This window comes from Nycticebus coucang, chromosome 3 (assembly GCF_027406575.1).
Source record: "Nycticebus coucang isolate mNycCou1 chromosome 3, mNycCou1.pri, whole genome shotgun sequence".
In the NCBI taxonomy this organism is placed as follows: Eukaryota; Metazoa; Chordata; class Mammalia; order Primates; family Lorisidae; genus Nycticebus; species Nycticebus coucang.
The window spans coordinates 99418254-99434223 of NC_069782.1; positions in this window are offsets into that span (position 1 = coordinate 99418254).

Below are 15970 nucleotides of genomic sequence, written 5' to 3' on the forward strand. Positions count from 1 at the left end.
GTGAGGCCAGTAGAAAATGCAGAAATGATGGTATGTCACTTCTGAGATTAGCTTGTAAAAGGCTGCATTTCTGTTTTGGCCAATTTCTTTCTGTCCCTCTTTCTTGGATCACTTGGCCTGGGGAAGCTAGCCATCTCATCACGAGCAGCCTTGGGAAGAGACCCATGTAGCAAGGAACTGAGGCCTCTGACCAATAGTCACGGGCATGAGCTCCGCAGACCCCTTATCTCTAGTCAAGCCTCAGTCTGCAGTCTTATGACACCTAAACAGTAGCTTTATGAGAGACTCTGAGCCAGGTACCCAGCTATGCTACTGCAGATTATTGGCTCACAGAAACTCAGATAATAAATGTTCACATCTTATTTTTAAGTCACTTAATTGTGAGGTAATTTGTTTTGCAGCAATAGATAACAAATATACCTGTTGTCTTTATCTTTTCATTTTTTATTTTATTATGAAAATTTCAAATGTATTTGAAAATGGAGAATGGTTGAAATGAGCCCTGCTGAGCCTGTCATCTAGGTCTAACGATCATTAACGTGAGGCCAGTCACCTGTACCTCTGCCCACTTCCCCTCCTCATTGAAATATTTTGAAGCAAATACCAAACGGACATCATAATACTCTCTTCAGCAAATATTTATCTCTTAAATATAAGAATTCTTACAAAACAAGTGACCAGTATCACGTTGGTGGTAGACAGACTCCTAAGATGTTCGTGCCCTTGTATGATCACCTCTACTTGAGGGTAACTTGCTTTTAACCAATAAAGTACCACAAAGATGATGGAAGATATGTGACTACAAACATGTATTGTCTGATTTCCTTATGTAAGAGTGTAGCACAGTCTTGCTGGAGTCTCTCTCTCCCTTGCTGGCTTTGAGGAGTTAAGGTACCCTGTTAGGAAACCCAAAGGAACTATGGCAGCCTCTAATAGCTGAGGGTAGCCTATAGCCAATAGCCTGCAAGAAAATGAGGCTCTCAGTCCTACAAGAAGAGTGAGGGACTGAGTTCTGCCAATAACCTAGGGAAATTTTGAAGCAGATCTTTCCCCCAGTTGAGCATTCTTATGAGACACAGATGGCCCAGTCCCAGCCAGCCCTTGATTATACCCTGGCAGAGGACCCACTTGTGCCTGGGCTTCTGATCCACAGAAGCTGTGAAATAATAAATGTGCGTTGTGTTCATTAATTAAGATTGTGGTAACATTTGTATGCAGCCATAGAAATGAATACAGTATCTGAAAATTAGAAACAATTTCTTAACAGGCCAGGCAGTGGCTTATGCCTATAATCCTAGCATTCAGAGAGGCTGAGGTGGGTGGATTGCCTGAGCGCACGGTTTCGAGACCAGCCTGAACCAGAGTGAGACCCTGTCTTTAAAAATAGCCGGGTGTTGTGGCAGGTGCCTGTAGTCCCAGCTATTGGGGAGTCTGAGACAAGAGAATCACTTGAGCCCAAGAGATTAAGGTTGCTGTGAGCTATGACACTACAGCACTCTACTGAGGGCAACAAAGTGAGACTGTCTCAAAAAAAGAAACAATTACTTAATATTATTGAATATCCAATCATTGTTCCTATTCCCTTCACTGACTTACACATTTTTGTAAGACATGCTGACTTTAGCCTGTGCTAAAGTGAGAGATATGAGTCCTCATAGCACAGCCCAGACTCTCCTTTCCATGGCTCAGCCTTTCTCTCAGATCATACCTGCCTTAGTCCTGCCAGAGCTTCCACGCTGACCAGCTCTGTCTTTCCGGTTGTATCGAATTATAGCGAAGACATTCTGTTCCTCTAATGTCACTAGACATTGCCAAATGTCCCTGTGGACAGTGGAGAAGGGGGACAAAAATCCTTCACCCCATTGAGAATCACTGCTTTAAGATGACCTCACTTTTCTCTTCTTTGACTTACTCGTTTTGTGGTTTAACTCTCAGAGGGTAGATTGTTTTTGTCCTTTCCAAGTTCTTTTCAGGATGGGAATCCCGCTTGCTAGTGCTCCCTGGGTCCTGCAAGTTAGGTGCAGCTGGGATCTGAAATCATAGTCTGTGGGTCACATCTGTTAAGCAATGTTACATGGTTGGTAAAAAGCAACCATGTGTGTGCTGTCTCTTGCTATAAGATAACTGCCAGAATCTGGCATGGTGGAGAGCTTGGAGGCAAGCTGCAAAGGAGGTTAGAGAAGCAGCTTAGAGAACTCTCGAGGGACTCACTAACTGGGAAGACCAGGCAAATCTTTCATGAATTGATAATGAGCACTTGTGGCTAGCCTGTGATTAGGGCGTACATATGGCCCAGAACTAAGTGCTGGGAAACGGGAATATTGAAGAACAGAGTTTAGAAAGACCAGGGCACAGGCATTCAGAGATGAATGCACAAGGCCTGTTTAGGTTTTGTCAAGATTTTCTACACCTGGAAAGTAGTTGTTGGGTTCTCTGGGGGCAGAGAGAAAATGAAAAAAATAATTCTTAAACTAATAATCTAGTTGAATAGACAACATGTAAACTGAAAGTTCTTTTTTTTTGAGACAGAGTCTCACTCTGTTGTCCTGGGTAGAGTGCTGGTGGCTTATGCCTGTAATCCTAACACTGTGGGAGGCTGAGGCAGGTGGATAGGAGTTCAAGACCTGCCTGAGCAAGAGCTAGACTCTGTCTGTACTGTTAAGTTATTCTTAGTGGCATGTCTTTTTTAACTATTAAAATCTATGGAAAGGTTGTGGAAAATCATAGCAATTGAGAGTCCTCCCCAGTGCATGAGAAAGTGTAGAACTGTGGTTCTCTAAATGTGGTGGCCGGTTATGGGCATCAGCACCCCCTGGAGGCTTGCCGGAAATGCACATCCACAGGCCCGATCCTGCCCAACCAAATCAGAAGGTCTGGGGAAGGAGGCCTGGCCATCTGGGTTTTAACAAGCATTCCTGGTGATGTTGGTCTATGCTTACATTTGAGAACCACTGGGTATTTGGACTTCGAAATTTTGCCATCATCTTCTTCACTCCTAAGTGACAATTGCCTGTGTAGCTTAATAATTTATAAATGTGCATTGCCTCAAAATCTCCCTGACTACACCAGTATACTTGCTGCTTTGTGCACTTTTGGAGGAGCTTTTTTTTTTTTTTTAATTTTTTATTAGCTTCCAGTTCTGTAAAGCATAGAAAAATTAGCTGTGCTCAGGTGGGAGTGTTCAGTAATGTGTTGGTAATAAACAGATTAGTTAATCAGCTATGATTTATTAATGATGAATTAATTATACCTGATTGTGCAGTTCTGCTAACTAAATGGAGCTTTAAAGGAGTTATTTTATTAATCATCATGATGCTAATTGCAGACACTTACAGAAGGATCACTAATTAAACATGCAGCCATATGCAGAGCAAGTTGAGCTGCTGAGACCTGCAGGAATAAAAAATTCTGATTTTTAGGGGCACCAAAACCAACTTTATTTCATGCAATACTAGGGGAGTTGACTTGGCAATGTTAATTAATCCCTGCACCTTACTGTAATCTCTTCCATCAGGAATTGATGTATACATCAAAACTCGTGTGGTACTCTAGTGCAATTCTGTTAAAGGAGAAGTCTTGTTCAATCATAATTTCTGTTTATACACATGCAAATTGCTATATCAGAGACCATTGGTCAATGGGATGGGAGGTAGAGAAGAAAGAGTTAAAAGTCACACATTAGGTCTTTGTGCTATATAGAGAGCATTGAGTGAGTGGAAGATGGTGAACTCCTGGAGACCAGGAACACCCCTGTATGTTGAACCACAGTAAGAGGATTTACAGCCATGAGCTGTTTGAGCAGAGACAGGCGCATGGCCTACAGACATATGAAAAAATGCTCAGCATCTTTAATCGTCAGAGAAATGCAAATCAAAACTACTTTGAGATATCATCTAACCCCAGTGAGACTGGCCTATATCACAAAATCCCAAGACCAGAGATGTTGGCGTGGATGTGGAGAAAAGGGAACACTTCCTACGCTGCTGGTGGGAATGCAAATTAATACATTCCTTTTGGAAAGAGGTATGGAGAACACTTAGAGATCTAAAAATAGATCTGCCATTCAATCCTATAATTCCTCTGCTAGGCATATACCCAGAAGACCAAAAATGACATCACAACAAAGATATTTGTACCAGAATGTTTATTGCAGCCCTAATCATAATTGCCAAGTCATGGAAAAAGCCCAAGTGCCCATCGATCCACGAATGGATCAATAAACTGTGGTATATGTACACCATGGAATATTATGCAGCCTTAAAGGAAGATGGAGACTTTACCTCTTTCATGTTTACATGGATGGAGCTGGAACATATTCTTCTTAGTAAAGTATCCCAAGAATGGAAGAAAAAGTATCCAAGGTACTCAGCCCTACTATGAAACTAATTTATGGCTTTCACATGAAAACTATAACCCAGTTATAATCTAAGAATAGGGGGAAGGGGGAAAGGGAGGGGAGAGAGGGGGGAAGGTGGGCAGAGGGAGGGGGATTGGTGGGATTACACCTGCGGTGCATCTTACAAGGGTATATGTGAAACTTAGTAAATGTGGAATGTAAATGTCTTAGCACAATAACTAAGAAAATGCCAGGAAAGCTATGTTAACCAGTGTGATGAAAATCTGTCAAACGGTCTATGAAACTAGTGTATGGTGCCCCATGGTCACATTAATGTACACAGCTATGATTTAATAAAAAAATAAAAATTAAATTAAAGAAAAAGAAATGAGACCATCCAGTTGAAGGGGCATCAGGTAAACTTGAAGATAGCTAAATAACAGGGAATGCATTTTCAAATTTTAGCTCAAGATACATTAAAGGCAGTTCATGACATTTTGTTGTTATGAACATTTGTCCTTTGGGGTCATTCAGCACCCAGGCACCTTGAATTGGGAGATTCTCATTTGTAGGTGGTGCCCACTTTCCACCATGGAAACCAACATGTCTAGATGCTACCTCTCCCTGCAAACCAGGGAGTGGGCATGCTACTCCCAGAGATTGTCCTGGGAATTTGGATCCTCCTGTGGAGGTGGCGGAGGCCTTGGTCCCCAGAGTGGCACCACTGTGGGCAGACCTAGGATTCTGACAATCGGAGAATATTGGTTGCAGGAATAATATTTGTTTAATTTTGCTCCAGTAGGTAATAGAATCAATTTGTGTTGTATGATCACGCAAATATGTGGAGGAGGAGGGTGGTGGTGGTGGTGGTGGTGGCGGCAAACTTCAAGGTCGTCTTAATTTTTTTGGAGTCCCCCATCCTGCGCATTCCCTACCCTAGTCACTGGTTTAGGAGTGAGCATGTGATACAACTCTAGCCTGTGAGACATGAAGGTAAGTTTTCAGTTCAGGGAGCCAAGTGAGGAAAAATGACCCTAGGTGGGATTAAACAGCATTTGGAAGGCATAGGTTTACTTAATCCCCCGATTTTCAGTGTATCACACCTTCCTTATCTAGGTTTCATGCTTTGAGTCTAGAGATGTGTTTTATTATATCCTCCAAGGGAAAAACCTCCAATGTGTGCAATTGGGCACATGTGTATATTATATACATTTTAGTATAAGTATATAATGTATATCAACCATCCAGATCAAGATAGGAAATGGTTCCATCACTCTAGAATGTTTCCTCATGCTCTTTCTCCATAAAACAAAACAAAACAACTCTCCATCCCTGACTTCTTAAAAGAATCACACTATTCTGAGACTTTTTTTTTTTTATTTGACAGTCTTACTTTGTTGCCCTTGCCCTCTGTAGAGTGCTAGGGCATCATTGCTCCCAGCAACCTCAAAGTCCTAGGCTCAAGCAGTTCTCTTGCCTCAGCCTCCCGAGTAGCTGGGCCTACAAGCTCCCGCCACAATGCCTGGCTATTTTTTAGAGATGGGGTCTTGCACTTGCTCAAGATGGTCTCAAACCAGTGAGCTCGGGCAATCCACCCGCCTTGGCCTCCCAGAATGCTGGGAATACAGGGGTGAAGCCACTGCACCTAGCCTATTCTGAGACTTCTATCATAAATTAGTTGCCTATTGTATTTAATATGAGTAGATTCATGAAGTAGATACTGTTTGGTGTTTGGCTTCTCTCATTCAACATGTTTTTGAGATTTATACATGATTTTGAGTTGATTCCTTTTTATTTATGTATAACATTCCATTGGGTAACAAACTATATTGTTTCTTGTTTGGGTTGTTACCAATTTTTGCTTATAAATACAACTGTTATGAATATTCTTGTACATGTCTTTTGGTAGACATATATACTTATTTACTTTGGATAGTATACCTAGGAGTATAATTTTTTTTTTTTCTGAGACAGAATCTCACTCTGTCACCTTGGGTAGAGTGCTGTGGCATCATAGCTCACAGCAACCTCAAACTTAGGCTCAAAAGATCCTCTTGCCTCAGCCTTGTGAGGAGCTGGGACTACAGGTGCCCACCATGACACCCCACTAGTTTTTTTCTATTTTTAGTAGAGATGGGGTCTCCGTCTTGCTCAGGCTGGTCTGGAACTCATGAGCTCAAGCAATCCACCCCCTCAATTTCCCAGAGTGCAGGGATTACAGGCGTGAGCCTCTCTACTTGGCCCATCTAGGAGTATAATCGCTGAGTAATAGGTTTAGTCATTGTTGATGCTGCCAAATGGTTTTCTTTTCTTTTCTTTTTTTCTTTTTTTGAGACAGAGCCTCAAGCTGTCACCCTGGGTAGAGTGCTGTGGCATCACAGCTCACAGCAACCTCCAACTCCTGGGCTCAAGCAATTCTTCTGCCTCCACTTCCCAAGTAGCTGGGACTACAGGCGCCTGCCACAATGCCCCGCTATTTTTTGTTTGCAGCCGTCATTGATGTTTGGCGGGCCCGAGCTGGGTGTATGTGGCTAGTGCCTTAGCTGCTTGAGCCACAGGCGCCGAGCTACTTTTTTTGTTTTTAGAGAGTCTCAGTTTGTCACCCTCAGTAGAGTGCTGTGGCGTCACAGCTCACAGTAACATTCAGCTCTTGGGCTTAGGTGATTCTCTTGGCTTAGCCTCCTGAGTAACTGGGACTACAGGCGCCTGTCACAATGCCTGGCTATTTTTTTGTTGCAGTTTGGCAGGGCTGGGTTCGAACCCGCCACCCTCTGTATATGGGGCCGGTGCCCTGCTCACTGAGCCACAGGTGCTGCCCTGCCAAATGGTTTTCTTTCTTTCTCTTTTTTTTCTTTGGCCGGGGCTGGGTTTGAACCCGCCACCTCCGGCATATGGGGCTGGCACTGTACTTCTTTGAGCCACAGGCGCTGCCCTACCAAATGGTTTTCTAATGGAGTTGAATGCATATGAGAGTTCTACTTGCGCTACATTTAATAGTGTCCATCTTTTGAATTTTAGCTATTCTGGAATATAATGTAGTGCTATTTCACTGTGGTTTTAAATTGCATATCCCAGTGAATTCTAGTATTGAACAACCTTGTCATGGGGTTACTGGACATTTAGAGATCATCTTTTGTGAAAGTGTCTGTTCGAGTTTTATCCACTTCATAATTTACTTGTCTTTTTGATTAATTTGTTGGAGTTCTTTATGTATTTTGGATAAGAATCCTTTGTCATATATATATATATATATATATATATATATATATATATACACATACATACACTCTGAATATCTTCTCCCAGATTGTGGCATGCTTGTTCATTTTCTTGATAATATAGTTTAATGACATAAATTAATTTTAATAAAGCCTAATTTATAAATTTTATCATTTTTGTTTGAGATAACATCTCACTCTGTTGCCCCAGGCTAGAGTGCTGTGGAATCAGTCTAGCACACATCAACCTTAAGCTCTTGGGTTCAAGTGATCCTCCTGCTTCAGCCTCCTGAGTAGTTGGGACTATAGGTGTCTGCCACGATACCCAGAAAATTTCTCTATTTTTAGTAGAGAGGAGGGCTCACTCTTGCTCAAGTTGGTCTCAAACTCCTGAGCTCAAGTGATCCTCTCACCTTGGCCTCACAGAGTGCTAGGATTACAGGTGTGGTCACTGCACCTGGCCTCAATTTTATCTTTGGTTAGTGCTTTTTGTGTTCAGTTTAAGAAATCTTTGCCTCCCTCCCAAATATGAAGACTTTCTCCTATGTTTTCTTTTCAAGACTTGATTATTTTACTTTTCGTATATAACTAATTTTTTTTTTTTTTTTGAGACAGAGTCTCAAGCTGTCACCCTGGGTACAGTGCTGTGGTATCACAGCTCACAGCAACTTCCAGCTCTTGAGTTCAAGTGTTCAAGCAATCCTCTTCCCTCAGTTTTTCTATTTTTAGTGGAGACAGGGTCTCACTTTTTGCTCAGGCTGGCCTCAAACTTATAAATTAATTTTTACGTATAGTGTGATGTAGAGGTCAGAGGTCATTCTTTTTTATATGAATAAGCAATTGCTTAGGTACCATATACTGAAAAGAATCACTTTCCTTTTTTTTTTTTTGCAGTTTTTTTTTTTTTTTTTTTTGGCCGGGGGTGGGTTTGAACCCACCACCTCCGGCATATGGGGCCAGTGCCTTACTCCTTCGAGCCGCAGGCCACCCTGAAAAGAATCACTTTCTACACCAAATTGCAGTAGTGCTCTTATCCTAAATCAGGAGTTTCTATACTGTTCCACTGGCCTGTTTCTCTATCTTTGCACCAACAAACTTGTTTTTTTGTTTTGTTTTGTTTTGTTTTTTGAGACAGACTCTCACTTTGTTGTCCTTGGTAGAGTACCAGGGTGTCACAGTTCACAGCAACCTCAAACTCTAGGGCTTGAGCAGTACTCTTATTTCAGCCTCCTAAGTAGCTGGGACTACTGGCGCCTGGCTATTTTTAGAGATGGCGTCTCGCTCTTGCTCAAGATGGTCTTGAACTCCTGAACTCAAGCAATCCACCTACCTCAGCCTCCCAGAGTGCTAGGATTACAGGCATGAGCCACCTTATCCAGCCTAAACAAATTGTTTTAATTAGTGTAATCTTATTGCTGACTTTGATATCTGAAAGTGTAAAAGTATAAGTTGGCCAACAATTTAAGAAGATAAATCTTCAAAATCCTACAGGGAATTTGATATGGATTGTGTTGAATCTATAGATCAATTTTGGAAAAGCTGGTTTTTGTTTTTGTTTTTTTTTGTAGAGACAGAGTCTCACTTTATGGCCCTTGGTAGAGTGCCATGGCATCACACAGCTCACAGCAACCTCCAACTCCTGGGCTTAAGCGATTCTCTTGCCTCAGCCTCCCGAGAAGCTGGGACTACAGGCGCCCGCCACAACGCCCAGCTATTTTTTTTTTTTTTGGTTGCAGTTCAGCCGGGGCTCGGTTTGAACCCGCCACCCTCGGTATATGGGGTTGGCGCCTTACTGACTGAGCCACAGGCGCCGCCCTTGTTTTTTTTTTTTTTTTTTTGAGATGAAGTCTCACTATGTCACCCTTGGTAGAGTGCTGTGATGTCACAGCTCACAGCAACCTCAAACTCTTGGAATTATGCAATTCTTTTGCCTCAGCCTCCCAAGTAACTGGGACTACAGGTGCCCACCACAAAGTCCAGCTATTTTTGTTGTTGTTGTCATTTTTTAGCAGGCCTGGGCTGGGTTCAAACCCGCAGGCCCCGTCTATGTGGCTGGCAACCTAACCACCAACCTAAGCTGATATCTTAACAATATTTTGTCTTCCAATCAATGATTATCCTTCCACATATTTAAATCTTCCGTTTCTCTTACGATATCTTGCAGTTCTCAGTGGGAATCTTACACCTCTTTCATTATATTTGTTTCTAGGTTTGAAAGATTTTTTGATATTATCATAAATGGTATTTTAAAACTTCATCTTCCAGTAGTTTATTATAAACATATATGAGCGCAATTTCTTTTTCTATGTTAGTCTTCTTTTCAGTGACTTTGCCAAAATTTCTTAATTCCAATAGCTTATAGATATTTTTTGGTTTTTCAATATACACAATCACACCATTTTTGAACAGCAAAAGCATTTCTACTTCTTCATTTCCCATCTTTTACCCTTTACTTTTCTCTCTTGCTTTATTGCACTGACTAGGACCTCTGGTATAATACTGAATAGAAGTGGTAAGAGTGGACATACCTGACCCTTCACTATTGAATGTTAGTGGTAGCTTTCTTATAGGTACTTTATATCAGATTAAGGAATTTTCCTTCTATGGTTAGTTTGCTGAGAATTTTCTTTTTGCATGAATGGATATTGCATATTGCAAAATGCTTTTTCTTCATGTATTCAAATGATCCTATGGATTTTCTCCTTAAATTTCTTAGTGAGGACAAAGTACTACGATTTTGGAATATTTAACCTACCTTGAATTCCGAGAATACAGGCTAAATAGTAGCAACGTTTTGTTATTTTTATGTATTGCCGGATCAGGATATTGAGTCTGTGTTCATAAGAGATATTAGTTTAATTTTCCTTTCTTGTAATGGGCCTTGCTAAATTTTAGTGTCATGGTTATGCTGACCTCATAAAATGAGTTGAGAAATGGTTCCTCTTTTCCTATTCTTGGGAAGAATAGGAAAATATGTAAGATTGGTATGATACTTTGGTACTTAACTTAAATCTCTTCTTAGGGATAATGTGCCCTTTCTTCAGCTGCCCAATAGTGGATGCTGACAGCTCACAGTATGTTTCTGTCTTCCAATTGCCTTCAGCTGCAGGGAACTGCCTCACCCAAGGTTATGCTTCCTTCTAGGGGGGCTACTGAAGCCTAGTCCCTTTCCTCACATGGATTCAATTCTCAACAGTCAATCCTCTAAAGGTTGGCTGAGGCCCCAGTTGCAACTGCATTGTGAGTCAGTTTTCTTCCCGTCCAATTCTGCCTTCCTCAATTTCTTACAGGTATCTCTCCCAAGAGCACTCTTTCTGCATGAAACTCAACATCTCAGAGTCTGTATCCAGAGAAACCAATCTAAGACCAAAACTATCTGGGCGTAGAGTTTTCTCATTGGAAGACTTTTAATTATTGATTCGATTTATTTAACTGTGATATAACTATTCAGGTTTTCTGTCTCTTGTATCAGTTTTGGTAAATTATTTTCCAAGGATTTTTTTTTCCTCTTGGGAAATCTATACGTTTAGTTTATTGGCATAAATTTGTTCATAGCATCTTTTCATATTTTTAATTTCTGATGTCTCTCTTTTTATCCATAACATAGGTAATGTGTGTTTCTTTTTTTGTTAATTTATCAATTTTATTAATCTTTTCAAAGAATGAACTTTTGGCTTTGTGGATTTTTTTCCTAAAGTAAGTTTATTTCATTGATTTTTGCTTTTGTCTTACTGTTTTCTTTTTTCTCTTTTCTTCAGGTTTATTTTCTGTTCCATAATGTTTAGAGAGCAAGCACTGTTTGATTTCAATCCTTCAAAATTTGTGGAGACTTGTTTTGTGGCCCAAACAGGGTTTCCTTTGGTAAATGTTCTGTGTGCGCTTGAAAAGACTGTGTCTTCTGTGTTGTTGACTCAGTGTTTTAAGAACCAATTAGCGGGGTGGCGCCTGTGGCTCAGCGAGTAGGGCGCCGGCCCCATATACCAAAGGGTGGTGGGTTCAAACCCAGCCCTGGCTAAACTGCAACAAAAAAATAGCCGGGCGTTGTGGGCAAGAGAATCGTGTAAACCCAAAAGTTAGAGGTTGCCGTGAGCCGTGTGACGCCAAGGCACTCTACCCTGAGGGCGGTAAAGTGAGACTCTGTCTCTAAAAAAAAAAAAAGAACCCATTAGTGGATTCTGTTTTTCAATCCTCTGCACCCTCTCTGATGTTTTGTGTTTCTGTGAGTTACTCGTAGAAGTTAAGATTTCCAACTATGGCGGCGGCCCCATATGCCGAGGGTGGCGGGTTCAAACCCAGCCCCGGCCAAACTGCAACAACAAAAAAAAAACAGCCAGGCATTGTGGCGGGCGCCTGTAGTCCCAGCTGCTCTGGAGGCTGAGGCAAGAGAATCGCGTAAGCCCAAGAGTTAGAGGTTGCTGTGAGCCGTGTGATGCCACGGCACTCTACCCGAGGGCGGTACAGTGAGACTCTGTCTCTACAAAAAAAAAAAAAAAAACTGGGCGGCGCCTGTGGCTCAGCGGGTAGGGCGCCGGTCCCATATGCCGGAGGTTGCGGGTTCAAACCCAGCCCCGGCCAAATTAAAAAAAAAAAAACAAAAAACTATTCAGCCATTAAAAAAAATGGAGACTTTATATCTTTCGTATTAACCTGGATGGACGTGGAAGACATTATTCTTAGTAAAGCATCACAAAAATGGAGAAGCATGAATCCTATGTACTCAATCTTGATATGAGGACAATTAATGACAATTAAGGTTATGGGGGGGGAAGCAGAAAGAGGGATGGAGGGAGGGGGTTGGGGCCTTAGTGTGTGTCACACTTTATGGGGGCAAGACATGATTGCAAGAGGGACTTTACCTAACAATTGTAACTGGCTTATTGTACCCTCAATGAATCCCCAACAATAAAAAAAAAAAGTATTCATCTTACAAATTGTTCTGCAATCCAAACATACAATAGCTCACTGAGCCACAGGCGCCGCCCTTTTTTTTCATATTTGGAACCTGTGTTATTAAGTAAATACTAATTTAAGATTTGTATGTACGGGAGTGTATTTTGTTAAATTTTTTTATTTTTAATTTCAGTTTGTTGTTCATTCTTCTTTGTTTGAAGTACTCCTTTTTTGTTCATTTTCTTCTTCCTCTGGCGGTGCTGGCTGTTTTGATGTTGTTAGTAGAGATGGAGTCTTATTCTGGCTCACTGCTGCTCATACTAGTCTTGAACCTATGAGTTCAGACAATCCACCTGCCTCGGCCTCCCACAGTGCTGGGACTACAGGCGTGAGCCACCACGCCCGGCCGTACAGGAGTGTATTAACCCTTTTAATAAAGCAAAATATCTCTTGTAATGTTTCTTGCATTAGAGTTTACTTTGTCTTATAAATTCAGGGGTCCTCAAACTACAGCCCACAGGCCACATGAGGCTGTGTGATTGTATTTGTTCCCGTAATTTTTTTTACTTCAAAATAAGGTATGTGCAGTGTGCATAGGAATTTGTTCATAGTTTTTTTTTAAACTATAGTCCAGCCCTCCAACAGTCTGAGGGACAGTGAACTGGCCCCCTGTTTAAAATGTTTGAGGACCCCTGTGACTTATATTAATACAGCCCAACTGCTTTCTTTTGGAGACTGTTTACAGGATATATCTTTTTTTGTCTTTTTATTTTGAACCCAGGGTCCTGTGTATTTTCTGGGGTCTCAACTGAATGGCTGGATTGTTTCTCCATTCTGGCTGGACCCAAATCTCAATGTCTCCCAGCACTGTGCAAGCTCCAAAATCTCCACTCAGTACTCAGTCTCCCAGCCACTGCCCTCACATGGCCCAAGAATTGGCCAAAACCTGAGAGGGATTTCCACGCAGACTTCTTGGGTTCCTTTTTTGTAGCACCCTCCTTCCAGCACCCTGCACCACCTTTAATTCCAATTAGCTTCTCAGTTTTTAACTCTGAAGTCTACTCTCTCTTCCAGCCCACCACCACTGTGGGTTATAAAGTTTTATTGGCCGGTCAGGGGAAGAGCAAGGGATAAGTGTCCCTCCCTCCTATGCTCCTAGTCAGGCGAATTCCTCTGCAGAAGAGCAGAAACCCAGAGCCTGGAGGACCCTGGGGAGGCATAGGTTGTTGTAGGGGGCATCCTGGCCCTAGAACAGGCTGCGGTAGGTGGAAATCTCCTGCTCCAGCACTTGACATTTGTGAGCCATTGGTATTCCCGGTTCCGCTACATGCTTTCAGCACACATGCCATCCAGGGGACTTCAATGCAGCTGATCTGTGCCTGGATCTGTGCCAGGTGGGCTCCAAAGCAGCCTCTGTTTCTCCCAGCGTGCCTTCCAGAGCAGCTCTCACGCTGAGCTGTGACTGCAGCTCAATCTCAAAACCCAGGAGGGTATGTTGCAAGTCAGTGACCTCCAATTTGTTCATCTGGAGCTGCTCTGTGCGCTGGCAACCTCCTGGTTCAGCTCCTCAGTCTGGCTGGTGATCCAAGCTTCTGTATCCTTCCGGTTCTGCTCAGCTGTGACCTTATATTGGCTTCTCAGTTGCTCAGAATCATGGCTAGGTTGATGCCTGGAGTGGAATCCATCTCCACACTGACTAGGTCACCCATATTGGGCCCCTTCGGGCACTGATTTCCTCCTCCTTATTCTTCAGATAGGCCACCCTGCACCACCTTTAATTCCAACTAGCTTCTCAGCTTTTAACTCTGAAGTCTACTCTCTCTCCCAGCTCACTACCACTTTGGGTCATAAAGTTTTATTGGCAGGTCAGGGAAAGAGTGAGGGGTCGGTGTCTTTGATTCTTTCAGGCCTTTGATCTGCATCTGCAGGTCAGTCCTGGTCAGAGTTAGTGGGCCAGTACCTTGGGACGGCTGTCAGTGTCCACCTCCAGGCTCAGACACAGCCTGCTCCATCTCAGACTCTGAGTTTCCCCCGTTAGAAAAAAATCATCCCTACGTAATAGGCACTACACATCATTCTCCTACGTTTTTTTCCAAGATTTTCTTTCTTTTCTTTTTTTTAGACAGAGTCTCACTATGTGACCCTCAGTAGAGTGCAATGGCGTCACAGCTCACAGCAACATTAAACTCTTGGGCTTAAGCGATTCTCTTGCCTCAGCCTCCCAAGTAGCTGGGACCACAGGCGCCCACCACAAGGTCCGGCTATTTTTTGGTTGCAGTTTGGCCAGGACTGGGTTTGAACCTGCCACCCTTGGTATATGGGGCTGGCACCCTATTTTTTGTTGCAGTTGTCATTGTTGTTTAGCTGGCCTGGGTGGGGTTCGAGCCCACCAGCCCTGGTGTATGTGGATGGCGCTCTGACCACTGAGCCCCAAGGTTTTCTTTTCTTTTTTTTTTTTTGTAGAGACAGAGTCTCACTTTATGGCCCTTGGTAGAGTGCCATGGCCTCACACAGCTCACAGCAACCTCCAACTCCTGGTCTTAAGCGATTCTCTTGCCTCAGCCTCCCGAGCAGCTGGGACTACAGGCACCCGCCACAACGCCCGGCTATTTTTTGGTTGCAGTTTGGCAGGGGCCGGGTTTGAACCCGCCACCCTCGGTATATGGGGCCCGGCACCCTACCGACTGAGCCACAGGAGCCGCCCAACCCCAAGGTTTTCTTAATGTTTATTTTTTATTTTCAGTTTTTAAAAATCCATCTGACATTTCCTTTTGTAAATAGAGCTATTTTATTTATTTATTTATTTACTTGTAATAGCTAGCCAGTTGTGCCAGTAATACTAAATAAACCATTCTTTTCCCACTGAACTGAAATATGTATATATTAAAATTTCTGTGGATTCTGAGTTCTATTTCTGGGATTTAAAATTCGTTTACATTTTTATTATTAAATATTACATAAATATACAAAATCACATAAAACATATGCACAGTTCAACAAATAATTTATAGCAAATATCCACACAACCATCTCTAGATGAAGAAACAGAGCATTGCCAGTACCTCAGAAGGCTCCCAGTGTTCCCCTTCCTGATTAGCAGCCTCTCTTTCCCTGACACCACTATTTGATTTTGTTTTTTAGAGACAGAGTCTCAAGTTGTCACCCTGGGCAGAGTGCCATGGCGTCACTGCTCACAACAACCTCCAATTCCTGGGCTTAGGTGATTCTTTTGCCTCAGCCTCCTGAGTAGCTGGGACTGCAGGTGCCCACCACAAGGTCTAGCTATTTTTTTGTTGCAGTTTGGCCGGGGCTGGGTTTGAACCCGCCACCCTTGGTATATGGGGCTGGCACCCTACTCACTGAGCCACAGGCACCGTCCAACACCATTTGATTTTGTGTTAAACACTTCTTTTCTTTTCTTTCCTTTTCTTCTTCTTCTTCTTCTCTTTTTTATGGGGGTGGGGGACAATGTCTCATTCTGTTCTCCTGGGTAGAGTGCCATGGCGTCATCATAGCTTACAGCAAT